This window comes from Arvicanthis niloticus, chromosome 12 (genome assembly GCF_011762505.2).
Source record: "Arvicanthis niloticus isolate mArvNil1 chromosome 12, mArvNil1.pat.X, whole genome shotgun sequence".
NCBI lineage: Eukaryota > Metazoa > Chordata > Mammalia > Rodentia > Muridae > Arvicanthis > Arvicanthis niloticus.
This window is the reverse complement of record NC_047669.1, coordinates 70,435,372-70,456,235: the sequence shown is the minus strand read 5'-3', so window position 1 is coordinate 70,456,235 and position 20,864 is coordinate 70,435,372.

Here is a 20,864-nt window from a genome sequence, read left to right as displayed (position 1 = left end):
GTACCTATCGCCCATGCTGCTATGGAAGACTTTCTGGATTCTACTAAGAAGTTAGACTTGCTGGCTGATTTTTGGTCATTTGCTTATAAAATCCCAGGGCACTGACATGTAGGAAAAATTATAATTTTACTTTTCAATAAAGATAAATTTCTTCCACATTATTTCCTGTTTATTGTATCTTCATTCCTCTTTGTCATTTGTATATAATTGTGTGTGTGTGTGTGTGTGTGTGTGTGAAGGTGGGGTTGGGGCAAACTCTCCCATGGCACTCTACTAGATGCTGTAGTGAAACAGACACTTAGAAACTAAGAGACCACCTGTCCTCCGAGTAGGAATCAGTACAGTCACCATCTTGGTGAAGAACAAGAAGGCTCAGCTGGTATTGATTGCCTATGACTGGTGGTTTCCCTGCCTGCCCTGTGTTGAAAGATGGGGGTGCCCTACTGCATCATCAAGGGAAAGGCCAGGCTAGGGTGCCTGGTCCACAAGAAGACATGCACCACTGTTGCCTTCACACAGGTTAACTTGGGAGACAAGACTAGCTAGCCTGGTGAAAGCTATTAGGACCAGTTATAGTGACAGATATGGCAAGATCTGCAGCCACTGGGGAGGCAACACCCTGAGTCCGAAGTCTGTGGCTGGAAAAGGCAAAGGGTGAGGAACTCGCCACTAAGCTCGATTAAATGTGCACTGCTAAGTTTTCTGTACACAAATGTAACTACAAAATTATCTTTAAAAATAAAAGAAAGAAAAAAGAAGAAAGAAACTGAGCCAATCTCTGGCCTTCAGTCCATCTTGCCATCAAAGGTTGAGCCTCCTTTAAACACATATATGAGAGAGTTAAATCCAGCGAGGCACTGACTGCATTTGTAAAGCTTGAATGGTTTATATTTCCTCTGTTCAAATGTGATCTTCAGCCTTCATACAACCTCTGACATGAATTAATTTGTGTATTTCACCCAGATTTGTCTAAGAATGAATAAGCACATGACTACAAACTCTAACATAACTGAAAGGGAACGTTTATCATCTGTTGCCCTTTTGAAAAGAAAAACATGTATTTTTATCAGTTGTTTTGAGGGTGGGGTGTTTATACACAGTTATAAGTGGTAGTGAGCCACCCGCTGTGATGCCGAGAACTGAACTCAGGTCTAGAAGGAGCATTAAGAGCCCGTAAGTGCTAAGCCATTTCTCCAGCTCCAAGAGGAGTCATTTTAAAATTTAAAAAGAAAGAATAATGTATAAAATTGTAGTTTTTTTTAAAAAAAACTAAAAATGCAGTATTTATTATTTATAAAGATATCAGTGTGCTGAATTCACACCTTCAATCACATTGAAGCATATTTTTCAGAACAAGAGTGCAAAGTCTAGTTAGCAATACCTAGTTAGTAATACCTTTTCACTAACAACACTGATATTACTAGTACTAATTTTTACTTAAGCTCTGAACTCCCAGCATAAGACAACCTTTCCTAAGCTTGTTGAAAGCAGAGGAAAGATTTATTCTCTGGAGGTTTAGCCATCTGCAGGATGATCCCCTCACTGAATGACTGAGGCCCTGTGAGTAAAGTGAGTTCCTTTGCTGAAGAGAAGACATTTTTCAGGCTCTGCTCATTATCTTCTCTCAGAACAGACGTTGTGTGCTCTTGGCATCCAAGTCTAACTTCCTTCATTGGTATTCTGAGAAGCATTTAAGAAACCCTCTGTAGAAAACAAAAACGGATCTTCAGGTGTTCCCCCATCTTCTCTGCAAAGTTTGTCTTCCTAAGAAGGACTTGAAGCCTTGTAATCAGGAGCAGAGATCTTCAGAGATGTTCCTGTTTAAAACAACAACAACAACACAACAAAAAAAACAAAGTGAAAAACAAAACAAGGAAGTGTTGTTCAAAACAGGCACTAGGTGTCTGTGCTCAGAAGAATGCCCCTGGATGGTTTCAGATGTTACTGGGCGCTGTAATACATGTAAATTGAAAAAAAAGAAACTTGAACAATAAGGTTTTCTGAGATCTTTTAGCAGTAATCAAGTGATTACATTGGAAATATTAGCATCACTCATTAAATAAATAGTATCATCTGTAAAACCAAGTCTACAATTTATGTGCCTAAAAATTTTTCAAAAAAAAACATCTTGTAGTAGAAATTGAAAAATATAACAAGAACATGCATTAGATTGTCAACACTCTTTATTATTAAATCATAAAAATACATGAATTTTTTTCTTTTCAATTAATTTTTTCACATGTATTTTTCTAATTATAAATTATATTTGTTTCAAAGAAATATTGTTAGTCAACTTTAAATTGTTTGTTTGTTTCAAAATTAAAACCACTCTCTAACATAAAGGTTAGCCATTTTAATACCTGAATGAAATACTTCTTAATAATAAGAAATAATTCTAATAATAAGTAAGTTTCTCCTCAGTATAATATTCAATGGGTAAAATAGATTTCACTATTATCTGTTTTTTTTCTCTTAGAATCTTATTGTTTGTGATCCTAAAATTTAATAACATAAAAATATATATTAATACATTCCATATATGATTATATATTATAATTGTGGAGTATATGTGTGTGTCTATGTATGTATGTATTCTATTCATTTTCCCCAGATTACATCACATTAGATCATACTAGAGAAAGTAAATTTTATTTAATAGAGATAAGTGCATAAAATTTTCAATGTATTTAATTCTTAATAATTCCTTACTAATTTCTTGTGAAGTCTCTTGTAGAATATTAAATGTTTCATAAATTAAATTTTTTTGTATTTGCTTTAGAGCTTTAGTTTTGGCCCAGTAGTTCTAAGTGTATTGAGGACTTCATTGGAAAAATATTTACCAGCATATTTTAAATTAAAAGATAATTACACAATCCCCCTTTCTGTTTCTTCCCTTTAATCCCTTTCATGTACTTCCAACTCTGTTCCTCTCAAACTTGTGGTCTCTTTTTGTTTAGTCTATAAATAAATAAATAAATAAATAAATATAACTTGTGAATCTGTTTAGTGTTATTTCTATGCATATCGTTTTAGGAATAACCCCTCGGTACAGGGTAACCAATTAGGTTGGGTTTTATTCCAGGGAAGATTGTTTATCCTGTTCCTGGCATTCATTTATTGCTATAGGTCTTTGTCCAGAGGTAGGAAGGAGCCTGTATAACCCCCCACTCCATGTCCAGAGGTAGGAAGGAGCCTGTATAATCCCCCACTCCATGTTAGTATATTTACTGGCATCATTTTTTGTTCAGGTCTTTTAGGCAGCCATATTTATTGTGGGTAAAGCTTCCTGTCCATCTAGAAGACACATTCTCATAACATGTTTTTAGGTCCCTTGACTCTTAAAGTCTTTGTGCTTCTCTTCTTCAGAGTTCCATCAGCCTTTGGGGCAGGAGTCATATGTAGATGTATCCATCGTGTCTTGTCTGGGTACCTCATGACCAGCTGCTCTCTGCATTTTGACAAGGTGCGGTTCTCAGTAATGGCCTCCATCTGTTACATCAGAAATTCTCCTGAGGTCAGAGTTGCACTTCTTTGTGAGAGTAAGGACATTTAGAATTCAGTAAGGAACTATGTTAGTTTACTGAGTGGCACTGGCAGGTTCTCCTTTAAGATTCATGATCTCACTAGCATTCGAGAGTTGTCTAGGTTTCCAATATATATGTGTATATATATATATGTGTGTATATATATATATATAATATATATAATATATAATATATATTATATATATATATTATATATATATAGTCTGTCCTCTCCTAGTACTAGCAACTAAAACTTGTTGATTAGTTAGGAAAATGATAATGATGTCATAGTGTCATAGTAAACAGTTTTCCCGAATCTGTTCATCTGATGACAGAAGTTGATTGCTTTTGTTCTGAAACATTGTAGATAATAATTTTTACCAAATATTTCGTACTATATAATCTGAATCTTTTTCTACTTTTCACTAAGAGTTACCTTTCTGTCTGTCATCTTAACCTAAAGTATATACAATACCTACATATTAATATATACTTTTTGAAATATTTTCAGTATGGTCTGTTTTGCTCAGGTAAACTTTCAAAAGCACAGATAACTTCAAAAGCCAAATGATTATTTATTAATTATGTGACTATGGTTGGTTCACTAAGTTTTTTCCATCATTCTGGGCCCCAGTTAAAAAGACCTCTTTTTTATTATTATTAACCATTCCATTCGTTTACATCTCAAATGATATCCTACTTCCCAATTACCCTTCCACAAGCCCCTGTCCTACAACCTCCCTATCCTCCCTCTTCTTTGCCTCTATGAGGGTACACCCCCACCCACTCTCTCCCACCCCACCCCTCCAGCATCCCCCTACTCTGGGGTATCACACTTCCACAGGACAAAGAGCCTCCTCTCCTATTGATGTCAGGTAAGGCCATCCTCTGCTACCAATGTGTCCGGAGCCATGGATACCTCCCTGTACACCCCTTGGTTGATCTGGCACTGGGAGCACTAGGTGGTCCAGCCAGCTGATGTTGTTTTTCCTATGGGGTTGCAATCCCACTCAGCTCCTCTAGTCCCCCATCAGGTTCCCTGAGCTCAGTCTGCTGGTTAGCTCCCAGCATCTACATCTGCATTGATCAGTTGCTGGCAGAACCTTCCAGGGAGCAGCCACACTAGGTTCCTATCAGCAAGTGCCTTTTAGCAAAGGCAACAGTGTTGGGTTTGGTGTCTGGTTCCACCTAAAAAGACCTCTTTAAAAGACACCTTATGAGAAAGTTACATAAGCAGGATTTCTGGGAAGTATCTGAGGCCTCACTTGCATTTCAGTAGATGTTCTATGCATCACAACTTCTAATATACTTCAGTCAAACACATGTCGGAGCCAGGAATGAAAAATCTGTAAGCAAAGAAACAACAAATTGGGAACAACAAATAAGTTATAATGCCATAGCTCCTGTGTGGAGGGAGATCTGGTGACTGCTTACATTCTGTACATTTTTGACATGGGAAGTGTGCTGTGCACAGTAGCTTCACCAATGTTAAGCAGGCTACCTTCTGCCGTCAGCCTCTAATGCACTCTGTTTTGATCTTGTCTTGCCATCAACTCTATTTTCCTTCTGCTAACTTCTCTACCTGTTCTTTAGTGATGCTTGTATATTCACGGCTTGTACAGGGACAGTTTCCTAAGTGAGTATTCCATGCCAAACCTCAGACCACAAAGAAGGAAAGACAACAAGGATGTTTCTTTGTGTCTAATGAGAAAAGAGGGAGATGTGAAGACTACTATACCTATCAATAGGTATAGGTACTTGTCATACAATTTTTTTCTGCAATATCCTTATCCAATAAAAACATGTTTACATCTTTTCTACAACACAAGAAACAAATTTAACATTGGTTTTTATTATACAGACAAAGAAATTCAGGACAAGGTTAATAAACAATGGTCCACTGCAATCTTATTGGCCAGGCTTTCAGTTTTTAGCTGATGGTACAGCTACAGCTATGCTTGCTACTTCTCATAGAAGGCACAGAAAACTGGCTTCTACTGGACACAACACACTTTTGTATGTCTTCTATTTATTATTTATATTGAGCAACTTATCATACTTTTTGTTATCTGTCACTTGTCACCAATATGATCCCTAACTCAGTCTTGAAAGCTTAAGGTTACCAGGCTTCATCTCCTTACATTTATCATGTAGACAACCAATTTAAACAGCTAGAGCCTCAAACTCTTGTCACCCCATCATGTCTGCCCTACTTTAAGATGCCATTCCAGTACAGTCTTAACATGAAGTAGTGCTCTTCCCTGAAGCTAATACTCAGAGCCCTGAACATCCAGTCTTCTTGTTAGCACACGTCTATTGCAGTGAAGTCATTTCCCCTTCATAATACAGACTGACTGCTCCTTTCCCACCTCCATTCTCCTTAATACAGTCTGCCACGTTCTTTCCTCATCTCTGACATGCTCAATAGTTTCTATCAAAATATTCTAGCATTCAGTGTTACCTGTGGCAGCCGAGCATGCTCACTTGGTAAGTGATCTGTATTCAGTACTACACATACTGTTGTCTTATCACTCACCTTTATTTCACAAAATTCTCTTCTTTTTCTATATTCACCCCTTCCAGGGACCATCTGGACATTAACTAGAGTACTTCAGTCACTTCTTAACAGATGCTGGAGAGGGACTCGGGACTATGGAGCCACACATGCAGGCATCTGTAGTGTTCTCCTTTGAACTGAATCTTCAGGGCTGCTTGATGTTCCTTTACGTATGTTTGCCCACTTTGTAACCTCTAGAAAGTGGCTTTCTTGTCCCCTCAAGACCCCTCAAGTTGCTTGTTCAAAACTTAGCTTCATCCTCCTTTGTGTGTCTTGTATGAAGTGTCTTAAATCTACCAGGAAAAAAATCTTATCAATTTCTCCCCCCACCCCCTCGTAGTTATCTACATTTGCACCTGTCTTTTGGCCATTTATCTCAGTCTCAGTGGAAACCATATCTCCTCTCCTATCCTAAAAAAAAAAAAATCATTTCTCCACTTTTTAAGGTGTCAATTCTTCAACAGCTTGATTGATAAATTATACTGTCTACAATACTTTCAGTATCTATTTGGTTCCAGTACTGACACTTTCCCTTTAGTCTGTAAACATGTTCAAGTCTTTCAATACTAGAAAGCCTGTTTCAACACTGATAACTTGCAGCTGGCTTTCTCCAAGCTTTAAATCATGCTTTCAATTTTTTTTGCTTGTCTCTTGCTCTCATTGTAACTTGATTTTCAATGACTGAAAAATGTTCTTAACATGTTTTATGGTCCTTTGTGTAGTCTTCGGTACCCATGACTATTATCCTAAATATGTTTTCTTTGCTTTCACTATGTTTCCAGTCAGTTTCTGGCTTAGTCTTAATTCTATTGGTGAGATAAATACCATGGCCAAATCAGCATGGGGAGGAAAAGGTTTAGTTGGTTTATGTATAGCAGGTCACAATCTATTTAGGGAAGCCAAGCTAGGGACTCAAGGCAGCTACCTGGAGGTAGAAACTGAAGCAAAAGTCATGGAAGGATGCTGCTTATTGGTTTTCTTATTGCGGCTTTCTCAGTTTTTCTTTATTATACCAAAAAACCACCTACCTGTCTAAAAGTAGTACCTTTCACAGTGAGTTGGGCACTCCCCCATCAAACATTAATTATTATAATGTCCAACATATTACCTAAAGACCATTTTGATAGAGGCAATTCCTCAATGAGATTTTTCTCTCCCCAGGTATGTCTACGGTTGTGTTAACTTGACTAAACCAGCCAGTATAATTACTCGTACATTAAGATTTTGTTCATTCAGCTCGAGGTTATGCCCTTGGTTTTCATAGTCATTTATTACAGAAAATATGATCTCATAGGCAGGACCTAAAATTTCCTGATGATAATCCATGTCTTAGTGAATATTTATGCTATTGTCTCATCTGAAAAGAGCCATTTTATTCTATTCTCTATAATTTTAGCATTGCCTGATCTCCCCAGCTCAGATGCATATGAAGCACAATGCATATGAAGCATGGTAAATACCCCTAAAGGTGCAGCAGTGACATTATAACTTGGCTGTAACCAAGACTGTTTAATTAGAGTGAACTCTGCTTCACAGAGAAAAAATCATGTAAGAAGGGAGTGCATTGACACTGTAAATCTAGTCAATTATCCTGGCGGGCAAGACTTTGGCTCTCAGAGGAGAACCTACCCCTGTCATTTTCCTAAGCCAGCATAATTCCTAACTGGATTCTCAATAAGCTTATACCCACACGTAAGTGTAGCTCTTACTCCTCATCAAAAATCTTCTCTTAACAGTAGATAGAGAATATTACAGAAAGCCACACTTGTCAATATGTAGAGAACTGTCAGTGACGGGAATATATATATATATATATATATATATATATATATATATATGTGCTAAATATACTTTTTAGGTTAAATTATGTGGTGGTTTGTGTATGCTTGGCTCATGGGAAGTAGCATTATTAGGAGGTGTGGCCTTGTTGGTGTACATGTGGTTTTGCTAGAGGAAGTTTGTCACTGTTGGGGGTGGGTTTTCAAGTCCTATGTTCATGCTCTACCCAGTGTGGAAGACATCATTCTTCTGGCTACCTGTAGAAGAGAGTTGCCTTCTGCATGCCTTCTGATCAAGATACTGATCAAGATGTAGCTTGATTAAAATCTCAGCTCTTCCAGCACCATGCCTGAGGATAATAGGATGAATCTCTGAAACTGTAAGCCAGCCCCAATTAAATGTTTGCTTTTATAAGAGTTGCCTTGGTCACGGTATCTCTTCAGAGTAATAGGAACCCTAACTACGACAAATTTATACATGTATTTATTGTAATAGTTGAATGAGTGGCATTCATCTCTCTCTCTCTCTCTCTCTCTCTCTCTCTCTCTCTCTCTCTCTCTCGTGTGTGTGTCTCTATCTCACAAATGAATACTAATTCATTTGATTTATATATTTGTTAAATTGAACACCTGTACGATTTTAGATGTAGAAACTGATTATAAGATATCAGAAGCCATAAAAGGCGTAAACATAACACAAATACTACAAATATTAGCTATAGTTTTAACAATTTATAGAGCTCCTACAGGAGAAATCAGACTCTTAACCAAATGATTAACAAATTTTGAAAAGTGCCAACACATAGAAATAGTTTATTTCCACAGGTTGTGTTAAGTTAAAGTCAGTGTTCTATGTGGCAGAACTAGAATCATTGCCATCAACTTTGTCCAGTCTTGGTCAAGTTTATAAGTTCATTTAACCCTGTGATGGTTGCTGCTGTTGTTAAACCTGAAAGCCTTGTTCCTGTGGCACACTTTGCCTTTGCAGTCCCTTCCCACAGCTGTGGCTCTTCTGTAGCCTAGTATGTTGAACTTCTCTGTGGCCATAGTTTGCATCTTCTCCATCACACCCAGCTGGCACTGTTCTTCTACTTATTACCAGAAGATCTCAAAGAAAAAAAAACCTATCAAACAAGCAAAAATAAAAAAGTCTCATACCTTTAGAGATGGTCAGTTTGCTTGTAATTCTTCATATACATGCCTGCACTTGTCTTCCTTATTAGAAGGAGATTTAAAAAAAAAAAAAAAACCAACACGGTTACCTTTGGAAAAAATCTGCTGTAGAATCAGTTGCAACCATTATAATTGGTTAGTGAAGTAATTTACTAGATGCATTGTAAGTATTTATAGTCATTTAATATGTGTTGAGGAAAACTAAGTGTGAGAACTCTTCCTGTATCCAGAGAAATAGATCAGTGGTAATAGGAATATTTTTAAACACAAATGTGCTTACACACAAAACAAAAAAAGTAACAGAATGTAAATCCAATCTCATGCAGCTGGGTGGGAATCACTGCTCTATTTTGTATGGTGAGGCCCATTATTTAAAGAAGATCTTTACCTGAATTGACTAATCTGTAAAATTGTAGCCATGCTTTTCTCTTTTAGAGTTTAGAATACTTAATGAGATAAGAAATAGAAGTGTATACCTACTGTGTTATTTGTCCTGTAGTTTTGAACACTTGGCAAAGAATTTTAAAGAATTCAGAGTCAGTGGAACAATTAGGCTTATATTACAGCCAACATAGGCTCTATTATCATTTCCATGCTGAATGGCAGATAAATGTTATGTTCAAGTGAAAGGTGAGATGTATGAACTCACACTTCGAGCTTTATATCAGACTGTTAAACAATACTATACACAGAAGTATAGGATGTTTCAAGTGTCCTACTTCTTAAATCAAAGAACAATTCTTTCATTTTTGTCCAGATTGTGGCTCCTGAGAACATGAGGGCGGACTGAAAGGATACTATGAATTAATTTCATCCAGGTCTATAGTGTGGGGGCCTCTATAAAATTTAGGAATGTAAAAATAGTAACTATGTTAGAAAGAGACAATGCTTTTTCATATGAGAGTGTAAAAATATAAAGGGATATTTTTAAGAAACCAGTGGAGAGCTGGAGAGATGACTCAGTGGTTAAGAGCACTGGCTCCTCTTCCAGAGGTCCTGAGTTCAGTTCCCAGAACACACATGATTGCTCACAACCATCTACAAAGGGACCTGATGTTCTCTTTGAGATGCAGGTGCACATGCAGCAGAGCACTCATATACATAAATTTTTTTTTAAAAGAATCTGGTGGAAATTACATTACAATAAAATTTAAGGTTAGATATTTACTAGTTGAATTTATTTTTCCCTGAACACTTTTTATGTTGTTTTTGTAACATTAAAAGAGAGGGATGCCTGTTTTCTCTGCTGATTGTTTCCTTTACTGTGTAGAAATATTTCATTTCATGTAGTCTTACCTAGTTGATATTTGAGATTAGTTCCCATGATATTGATGTCTCATTTAAAAAACTTATTTTTTTAAAAAAGGAGGCAAAAACATACATTGGAAAAAATATTCATTTTTTTCTCAAATATTCAACAAATGATCCTGGCAAAACTGGATTTATGCTGCAGGACAATGATGTTAGTTTCTTATATTTCACCTTGTACAAAAATCAATTCAAAATGGATCAAAGATCTTAACTTAAAATGTGAAATCCAACAACTTCTAGAAAAATATAGGGATACCCTTTACAGTATTGGGGTCACTGAGGCCTTTTTGAATAGTATATTAATAGCAGCAGAACTAACCCCAGGTGTGAACTCTGTCTTAGATTTTTTTTTTTCATTTTCAGTGGTGGATAATATATAAAATTATATTTTACTGTGAGGGTATAAATCTAATGTGACATTCAGCTTCTGTACTGAAGAACTGCTCTAAATCTGTAGATGTCCATTGAACCATATAGTCTCCAAGTCTGGTTAATTCAGTGTGTGGAATTTTTTTTTTTTTGCGACTTTGTTTGTTACAATATAGCGTAAAGTAAATTTATTATAAACGCACAAACAATTTTCCACTTAAAATAAGTGCTCTCTTTTCTAAAAGCCTTCCAATAACCTGTCTTCAAATTGTTTCATGTAAATATACTTAAACTTACTGAAGAATACAAGAAGTTTAATCATAGCTATCCAAACACCTGTGTCTACTTTCTTCTTGATGTGAGGTCCAGGGCATGAGGTAATGCTCTTATCTAAAGGTGCTACTATGCAAATATAAAAATGACACAACACATCCATAATCTTTGGATGCCTTTGAGTGAGAAGCATTGTCAGCATTACTGGAAACCTAAATATAAATTATAGTGTCCATCACTATGTCATACAGAATGCTGGTGCATGTGATTTAATAAATCCTACATGTCTACAGATTTAGGTCAAATAGGTGAAATCAAATTAGGCCAAGTGATCAATACTCTGCACATTGTACTGGCTGTGTCTCGTATTTGTTCCCAGCTGCTGCTACAGTAAGCTGCTGTAAGAAGCTACAGAAGCTGCTGTCTGATGACTCTGGACAAGGCCCTGAATCTAGGTGTGTAGCAGAAAAATTCTTAGGAGTTATTTTATGCTATATCCCCTTTAGCAGACAGAGCACTAGTATTTGGGTTTCCCTAGGTCCCTGGCCTATCTAGTTCTTGGTCACAAAGCTGTGTTAAGAATAGGTTCTATCACATGGAATATGCTTAAATCCATTCAAACTATTGGGTTAACTAGTCCCACACACTTGTGACACTTTTGTACTAGTGTATCTACAGGTAGGTGACCATTGTAGATGAAGTTTTTTGAGGTCTGGGTTAGTATTTGCATTTCTCTTTTTTCTCCCACCACTACTAACACTTAATTAACAGTAGTTACATATCTGAAGCATCTGATTTTTTTTTTTTTACTAAGGTATTTAGTAACTAGTCACATTAAAGACATTTAAAATAATTGTGCACCCTTCCAGCAATATAATTAAGGAAGACAATGACTTTGAAATTCGCAGGCACCAAGCCTTTCTCTATAAAAACTAAGCAACAGATTGAGGAGTGTTACTGACTTTTCATAAGACACTAGGTTGTCAAAATCATTATTAAAGCTCATGAATAAATTTAAGTTTGGGATATCTTTGTATCAGAGAAAAGGAACACTATATGTTTCAAATAGCATATATGTATGTCAATGCTTGTTTTACACTGAAGTACTGTGCAGAGTCCTTTTCTTCCAGTATCATGAACACTGTATAGAAACAAAGGCCTGTAAGTAGGCACCAGCTTGACTCTCCATGTTCAATGAGCTGATTCGGCTGTGGTCTTTAGCAATAGGGTCTTTCCATTTCTACATTAGGAGCTAAGTTGGCTGATCTCATAGGCTACCCTCTTTTTAAATTTTAATTGAAAATCAATTTTTATAGAGCAACCAATAGATAGGCTGTCATTTTAATACCTAGTATGGAACACACTCATTTCTAGAATAGAATCTAAAGGCAGATTCACATAAGCACATATTAATATTGCTATTTCCAATATTCTTTCAGCTTTAATGTAATCATGAAGTTATTATCATTCATGTTTTAGCTCTCAACATGAGGGGGTATATAATTAATTACAGAGAAATAGGGCTAACAAATCACTGGAAACATAGAGGCAAGATTAAAGCTGAGATTTCAGTCAACACTTTTAATGACTCAAGAAATCTTAAATAGTTTCTTGGACAAATAGTATAAACACTTAATCTAGAAAGGTGAAATATTCACTAACAATGCTACTGTCACATCCTTCTTGAGGTCTGGGATGTTGACATTACATTGACGGACACATCGATTTTTAGGACAAACATGGCCTTAACCTGAGGTTTCAAGTATCTCTTATCAGGTTGGTCAGGATGCTCCAATATATTCTGTTAACAGTGGAAGTAAGTTGTCAAGATCTACTGAATTAAAATGATGAGCTTATGTAAATTCCCGGGTTTCGATTCTTGCCTTGGACACTGCTTTCTAATTAAGAGTCTCATGTTCATGAACAGGGTAAGTTGATTACAGTGAGTTCCAGCCTTTTGATCACTCTGCAAAGTGATTTCTCAGGGTAAATTGACAAACTAGTTTCTGATTATTATTTCATTTTCCATATCAGAAGAGATAATACATTGAAAAGTAGACTATTTCCATTTCCCAGTGAAGTAATTTGTCTCTGAAAATTAATACATTAATCTAATTATAATTTAAATTAGCCTGTAATTTAAATATAGTAATAGCTTATGACTCAAGCAAACACAAATGTTATAACTCCTGTAGCAATGATTTATTACATATTAGCATATTAACACTGATGATGAATAACCACTGCAGAAATAAATTTTCCTATACTTAGTTCCTTTCTTTTATTTAAGCATTAAGAAATTGAAACAAAAGACAAACATATATCCAATCCCATTTCATTCATTAGAAAAATTCACAAATAAAAAAATCTATGATAAAAACAATAATAAATTGAAGCACTATATTTGAACATCCTGTTATTTCTAACAATCATTGTAGTATACTCTTTTATTATATGTTAACAGCTCATGCAGAGAACTGTTTCTTGCAAAATAAAATTACAGATATTTAAAAATGTATATAAATTCATAGTGTGATATGGATTGGGATCTATGAGTGAAATTCTGAGAAATTAGTGTCATTTTATATTCTATTATATAACAAAATAGAGTATCTTTGTTTACTTACTTATTCAAAATTTTGTTTGTTCACCCAATCTCATTTATATCTCTTGTCACATTTTGAAATTGAAATAAACAAGTATTCAGTTCAACTTCTAAAGTACTGTTGACATTACATGAATAAAATGTTTATCCAGGTACTGTTCACTTTACACCTATGTATATAATTATATATATCTGTATATATATATATATATATATATATATATATATATATATATATATATAATTATATATATATCCTTTCTGGTAGCTGAACCTGAACTTAGTTTTTACAATTTCTGTTGCTTTTGAATAAAATTTTATCATGTTTCCATTTTTCTTTTTAGCTTTTTCTTTCTTCCATCTTTTCTTGTTTGTTCACTATTAATTATTTATTTATTCTTATCAATTTTTCTTTTATATTTGACAAGGTCTCACTTTGTATGCAGATTTTAAGCACATAATCCTGTAGACTCAACTTCTTACTTGCTGAGATTGTACCTTGCTGTTCATTGATTTTGTGGCATGCAATTTCCACTATTTAAGCAATAGGTCTTCTGTCATTTTACATTCAGTAAAGAGAATATGCAACAGGTGATTGCCAAAACCCATGTTTTATTTCAGTATTCATTGACAAACCATTCACATTATTTATATATTCATGACAAGACCTGTAAAAAATAATGTAAACATATAACATGTCTTTTAAGTTAAGGTGACCATTTTAGATAACATAGAAATAATGACATACTTTCCCTATAGCAATAGAATTGTAAAGTTATTAATAGTATAATGCCATTTTATAGTTGATTATTATTATTATCAATGAAACTGTGAAAAGAAAAGTATCTATATATTTAGTAGCAGATAGTTTTATAATCACCATCTATTGGAAATTGATGTCTTACATTTTTATGACTAAGTAATTTATTCACTTTACATCCCAGCCACAGCTTCCTCTCCTGCCTCTCCTCCTAGTCCTTCTCTCTCACCTCCCTCTCTGCATTCAACCCTCCTTCCGGTCTCCACAGAGAATATATCTTGCTTTTAATGATTGTATTTCATAAAATACTGTAACATGTTCTTATTTATGAGATTTCTCATAACCAAGCATCAGAAATAATTAGAAAAAAGCAAAAGATGTTTTATTAATGAAAATGTCAGTGTGATTGGATGTTGTAGATGGTTATGAAGAAACAAAACAGAAAACTGTAAAAAGTGTTTTCTGGACTATGCTGTCTAGTGGAGTCTCTATAACAGCACAGTACCATTTACTATTTGCAGGCATGTTCAATCTTTAGAACTTAAAATATCATTGATTATTCACATATTACCTGGGAATTTCACCACAGAACAGGACATTTTTGCAGTGCCTTTCCTTGAACTTAGAATAGTTGTAACAACAAATTAGGAAGTCAGTTCATCAATGCATGGGAAGTGATTAATTAATATAAGATCAGTATATTTTAGGTGTTAGCATAACTATATTAATATAGATCAGTATATATTTTATTATGCACATTGAATATAAACAAATATATTAAATACAACACATGCAGTACTTACCATGAACAAAAATTGTGTACATGGGTTTATTTGTGCTGAGTAATATACCTTTGATACAGTTAAGATATATATAAAAATCAATCACTGTATAACCACTTGAAATATATCAACTTGTAAAAATGTGGATGTTTAAAATTAAACTAAAGCCATTGTTTGCCATCAAGTTTTAAAATCAGTCCTGTCAAACATGACATGAAAACATGTAATATCAGTTTCCATTTGGAACAGAGAACAGAAACAGAAAATTTGATGCCAATAATAAAATAAACCCTCAACCACTGCTTATTAGAAGCCGGAACCTCCTTGCTTTACATGTTTAGAGGTGTGGAAATATTAGTTTAAAGTAAACCTAAGAAATATAAAATTAATGCGAAGCATTCTTGCTATAAAAACTCATGAAGTTTGATTACGAAGCTATTATTTTTAAAGTATTGTTAAAGGCACATGATATAGCTAAAAGAATTTAGACGTACCTATAAAGAGAATCGCAAATTAATAGATGGAGAGTCAGTCCTTCAAATGGACAGTGTATGTATGAGGTGTTTTTCATGCACACATAGTGGATGAAAATTGGAAGGTTGTGTTTGTTTGTGGGTTGCTACGTCAACTTAAGAGGGTATGCAGAAAGCCCCATAGATGCTCACATTCCCATCAAACATTTTGGTCTCAAGTAAATCCTTAATGGCGACATCATGAGCTATTACCATGGCAACTACTTTCAGCCAATTTCCCTGCTGTTCATTCTTTATTTCTCTACTGATCTGGGCCTACTGTAATAGATCTTCAGGTTTCAGCATGCCAGAGCTGGTTTGATAAAGTCCATCTGCTCTTGCAATAATTTTAAGTTGAGGAAATTTACTGTTTGGGAAGCCATTCTCCTTGAGCGTACATATTTCAAACTGTTCTTGTGAGATATGTGAAAAGTCACTTTGGACTAAACTTAATTCTCTTGGCATTTTCATAGCATACTAATTACCTTTTCTGCACTTTCAAAGGCTTTTCACATATGTGAACATTGCCTGTGAATGTGTGCATGCCTTTGCCTGCGGTATGTCTGAGTACTTTGTGACAGTTTTCAGATGATGATTTGTTATCTACTGTCATAGGCAACCAGGAGGTAAGGAACAATGGGTCACAATTTGTTTCACGCTAAACTAAGAGTACACTGATGCAGTGGCAGCAACCTACTAGTTTCCTATCTTCACAGTAGGACCATTATGTCTCTTTACTGCACCATTGTACAGTGTGTGCTTAAGCTCTGCTGAACCTTGCTGTTTCTAAGTAGGATCCCATGCTGCTGTGTGGTTGGGAGCCTTGTTCTTAATGGATTTCTTCCTATGTGACTACCCTTTTTGCCTCACTTAAATGGTAATTGAAGGAACTGAGATTGGCTTCAGAGACACTGTCAGCTACCTGCTATGTCTAGATGACAGAATTTCACATTGGCATTTAGAAAGGTAGCTAGCTCCTAATGTCCCCACAGTGGTTGGTCTCAATTATGTCCATTTTAAAAAATGCCCTAAAATACTTCCTGTTACTGTGATTAGTGTTAATGTCCCAATGGTCATACTATGTTTATTTAACTCAGTTTATGAGTCAATTAGAGACCATGAATATTATTTCTACTTCTCAACTCCAAAATGACTACAATTGCTCTTCATTTCCTCACTGTTGGTACATTTTTGCAGAATCTTTACATTCTTTTCCTTTTACTTGACTTTTATTCATAAATACTTCCTTCACTGACAGAAGTCTGCATGCATGAAGGTTTATAGAATTCTATTGTAGTCTCTGAGGACTTGATTTTCTGGTTGTCAGAAGGAATGCTCTCACAATACTTTTAAAATAAATGATAGATTTATAAAAAAAAATTCTGTTCAGATTGTCATCCCATTAGGTTAGCATTTGACCCACTTACATACTAATTTATGGAGGTGTTATCCTGACTAATGGATTCTGTAATGGAAACTAACCAAAACAGACACCTGTGGAATCTGTACAAATAGAGAAAGGAATCCTTGAAAGAAAGGCATGGTTAATTTCCATTGGGGGAATAGGATGTTCATGACAAAAGATGAAGAGTTTCTGCTGATAATACTGAAAATATTGGTATTGCATACTTACTGCCCAACAAAATGTAAGAATAAATATCAATAGTATATTGTTTATGAAATATGGAAGCCTCATGCAATGTAAATTCAAGGCACCAATATCAAGGCTTTTATAAACTTACAAAATAAGTACATATTAGTCCAAAAATTCAAAATAAGCATATTGCTAGACAAACTTGGCTTGGGTAGTGATCTAGGATGGCTGGTTTCACTGATTCAATGAGAAGCTAAGTTTGCCCAGCTTTGATCTTTGTCCATAGTGTGCTTTTTGCTGCATCTTTCAATTGAGTCAATCCTTCCCCTATTCAATGATCTATATAACAGTTGTGTGTCAACACATGGTGTCTAATATGTAGTAAATATCAGATGAAGCAAGTAAAATTTAATTTCTTGGAGTCTTGATGAGCCTGCAAGCAAGAAACAAAGTCAGATAAGATGCATATGTTGGGTAGAATGCTATTCTACTGGAGTGATCTCTAATTAATCCCAATGTGGTCAATGAAACTTCATGGTATAGGGGGAGTAAATAAATTTAGGGATTAAGTCTCCTTTCTACAGTGTGGTATTAGCTTAAGTTCTATAGGCATCCCATTTTCTATCACCTAAAACCAAATGTAGATTTGTCAGCGGAATATGTGGTTACTCTGCATCATCTGGACATCTGTTAAGAGCCTGGAGATTGGAAGTTCAGTGTGATGATTTACGAATATCTTCCAACTCCCTTGGTCGTAATAATCCTCAAAGCAATGGTAGCTGATATAAAGGGATTATTGGTGGTTTGAAGATAACATTGAAGAGAGAGAACCTTGAACAATCAGAACCCAATTTGTGACTTCTAAATAGAAAAAAAATATTAAATTTACAAATGTAATTGTGTAGAGAAGAGAAATACACTACTTGGTGATTTTTGGTTTAATAAGAAATAAGAATTTAATAAGAAATATATTGCTGGAGATATTCATTGAATTATTCCAATGCACAGCATGTTTTTTACAAAAGCATTTCACAGCATCTTACTATTACCAAAACATTCATATATAGTAAGCATTTCCACAGGATTTAGAATTATACACTCATTTTAAATTTTGGTTTTCAAAAGGAGATTAGACTTAATGATCTCCCCAGTGTCATTTTGACACACCCCAAAACAGATAAATGTGCTGCAGTCATCAAGTCTGTATAGAGCAAGAACTTTTCTGAGATAAAAGCCATGTATCCCTTTGATGGTTGACAAGCAAGGCATGCAGTAAGAGTAGTGTCAGCCCCACCCCACCCCCCACCCCCCACCCGTGCTAGAGTCAGTCACACAGCTGTGTTTAGCAGATGAACCTTTTCTAACTTTTACTGTTGAGATAGGTCCAGAGTCTGAGTTCTACACTTGATACTAGTTTTTCTCTAAATGTAGTTGTTTGGGGCAAAATTTACATGATGTTTAGTCATCTCACCTGTGGCGTTACTTGTAGCAATTTGAATGGAAAGAAATTTACCCCACATTTATCAACGGAAAACAAGAACCACTTTTTAGCTCACACTTGTGTTGATCTGACAAGAAATTTATTTCAAAGTTCTGCTCAGGATATCCCACAATTGAAAGGAAGGTTGCAGCTAGGCTGAGATTTTATGTGGAGGCTGTTGAAAAAAAAATCTGCTGTCATAATTAAAGCCACTGTGGTTACAGACCGAATCCCCATCTTACACTGGCTGTTAACTGGGAACAAGTCTCGCCAACCAGAGTTTACTGTCATTCCTTGCTGAACAACCAGAACTCCACTCAATCCTACAGAGCTATGGCAATTCCCCCTCATATTCAAGTCTGTGATATATCATAGTACTAGCTAGAGATAACTTGTTTTAAAAAAATTTTACTCATGTATATACATAACAAATGCTGCCTCCCTCTTGGTACCCCCCTCACAGGGTTCCTCCCTGAATCTCCACTCCCCTTCAATTCTGAGAGACTGCCCTCCCCTCATATCCCCTGACCCTGGTACATGAAGTCTCTGCAGGAATAGGCACATCCTCTCCCACTAAGGCCAGACAGGGCTGCCCTCAGCTGCATATGTGCCCAGGGCCTCAGATGAAGTCTTTAGTTGGTAGCTCAGGATTTGGGAGGTGCCAGTGGTCCAGGTTAGTTGATATAGTTGATCTTCCTGTAAGAGTGCCATCACCTTTAAGGCCTTCAATCCCTCATCTAACACTTCTATAGGGTACTCATCCTCCATTCAGTGTTTGGTTGTGGGTGCAGGATCATATGATTAGGTCAGGCCCATCCCAGTAGCCTTCTTCTTTCTTTTACAAAAATTCCTATCATTGTATATTTATTCTATGGTTATAGGTTTCTGTGGCAGTTAATTTTGGTTGTTAATTTGACTGGGTATGGAGTCAACTAAAAACCTGTTCTATCTTATTGCCTTCATGTCTCCTTAGTAAGTTAATTATACTGTTTGAGAATTCATTTTCTCTATTCATAAATTCAGTTTTCTTATTTGCTAATTCATCTCTCTGTTGTAGCCACTATGGCTACTACATTCCTTCACTGATAACAAAACCCAGGTTCTTCTGGCTTCCAAAGTATACTGAAGACCCACAGCTCTTGAGGAATCCTATATGCCTTCAGCAACTGATTTGGACTACAGAGGCGCCTAGGCCTATGGGATGGGCAGCTAGCTCATTCTGAGCTTCTCCAATGTGAAGGAGGCCACTGATGAACTCCCCATACTATATCGGCCACTCCAGAAATCCCTGTAATTCTTTATCTCTCCATGAGTCTGTCTCTGTCTCTCTCTGTCTCTTTTGTCTCTCTCTGTGTGTCTGTTTGTCTCACTTTTTTTCAAAGATAGGTTCTACATATGTAAAAAATAATATCTGTCTTTCTGAGCCTCACCTTTGTCTCTTGGTACAATGATCTCCAGATCTCCCATCCACTTTTCCTGTAGATGGAATAATTTCATTTTATTCATGGCTGAACAAAAGTTCACCCAACATATGCACCAAATTTTCCTTATCTATTCATCTGTAAAACCAAAAGACTTCTGTACAACAAAGAAATAATTGATAGAGTGAGAAGACTATATAGAATGAGAGGAAAATTTTCCCTATTTTGAAAGTTACCTCTGCCTAATGACATTGTTTAATTATAAAAGTAGATTTCACCATCCACACAGTACTAGGGAAAGATAGAGTGTGCTAATTATCAAGTGCCAGAATCTTAAAAAAAAAATCTCTCAAACTTTCTGAGTAACACACAAGATAAATTCTCATAAACTTCCGAAGAACCATTTTCCACATGGCTTAGAGTCAACTCATCTTGGCTGTGATACTGGTGTGTATGCTGTGAATTTGTTTGTATGCACAGTACTGCCAACAGTATAAGTACTCATGGCAGAATACATGATATTATGTCTGAAGTCTTCTTTCTATCTCCTCCTAGTTAATTGCATGTTAGTTATGTAAGGGATTATAAGATTACCCTTAAGATCTTTCCTCTATCTGGCACATTCTTATCCAAGAAAGTTATCAATTTATATGATTATCTACCAAGTCTTTACTCAAAGCAACACTGTTATAGCATCATGCCATGTTGTGTATGGGCCTGGTGCT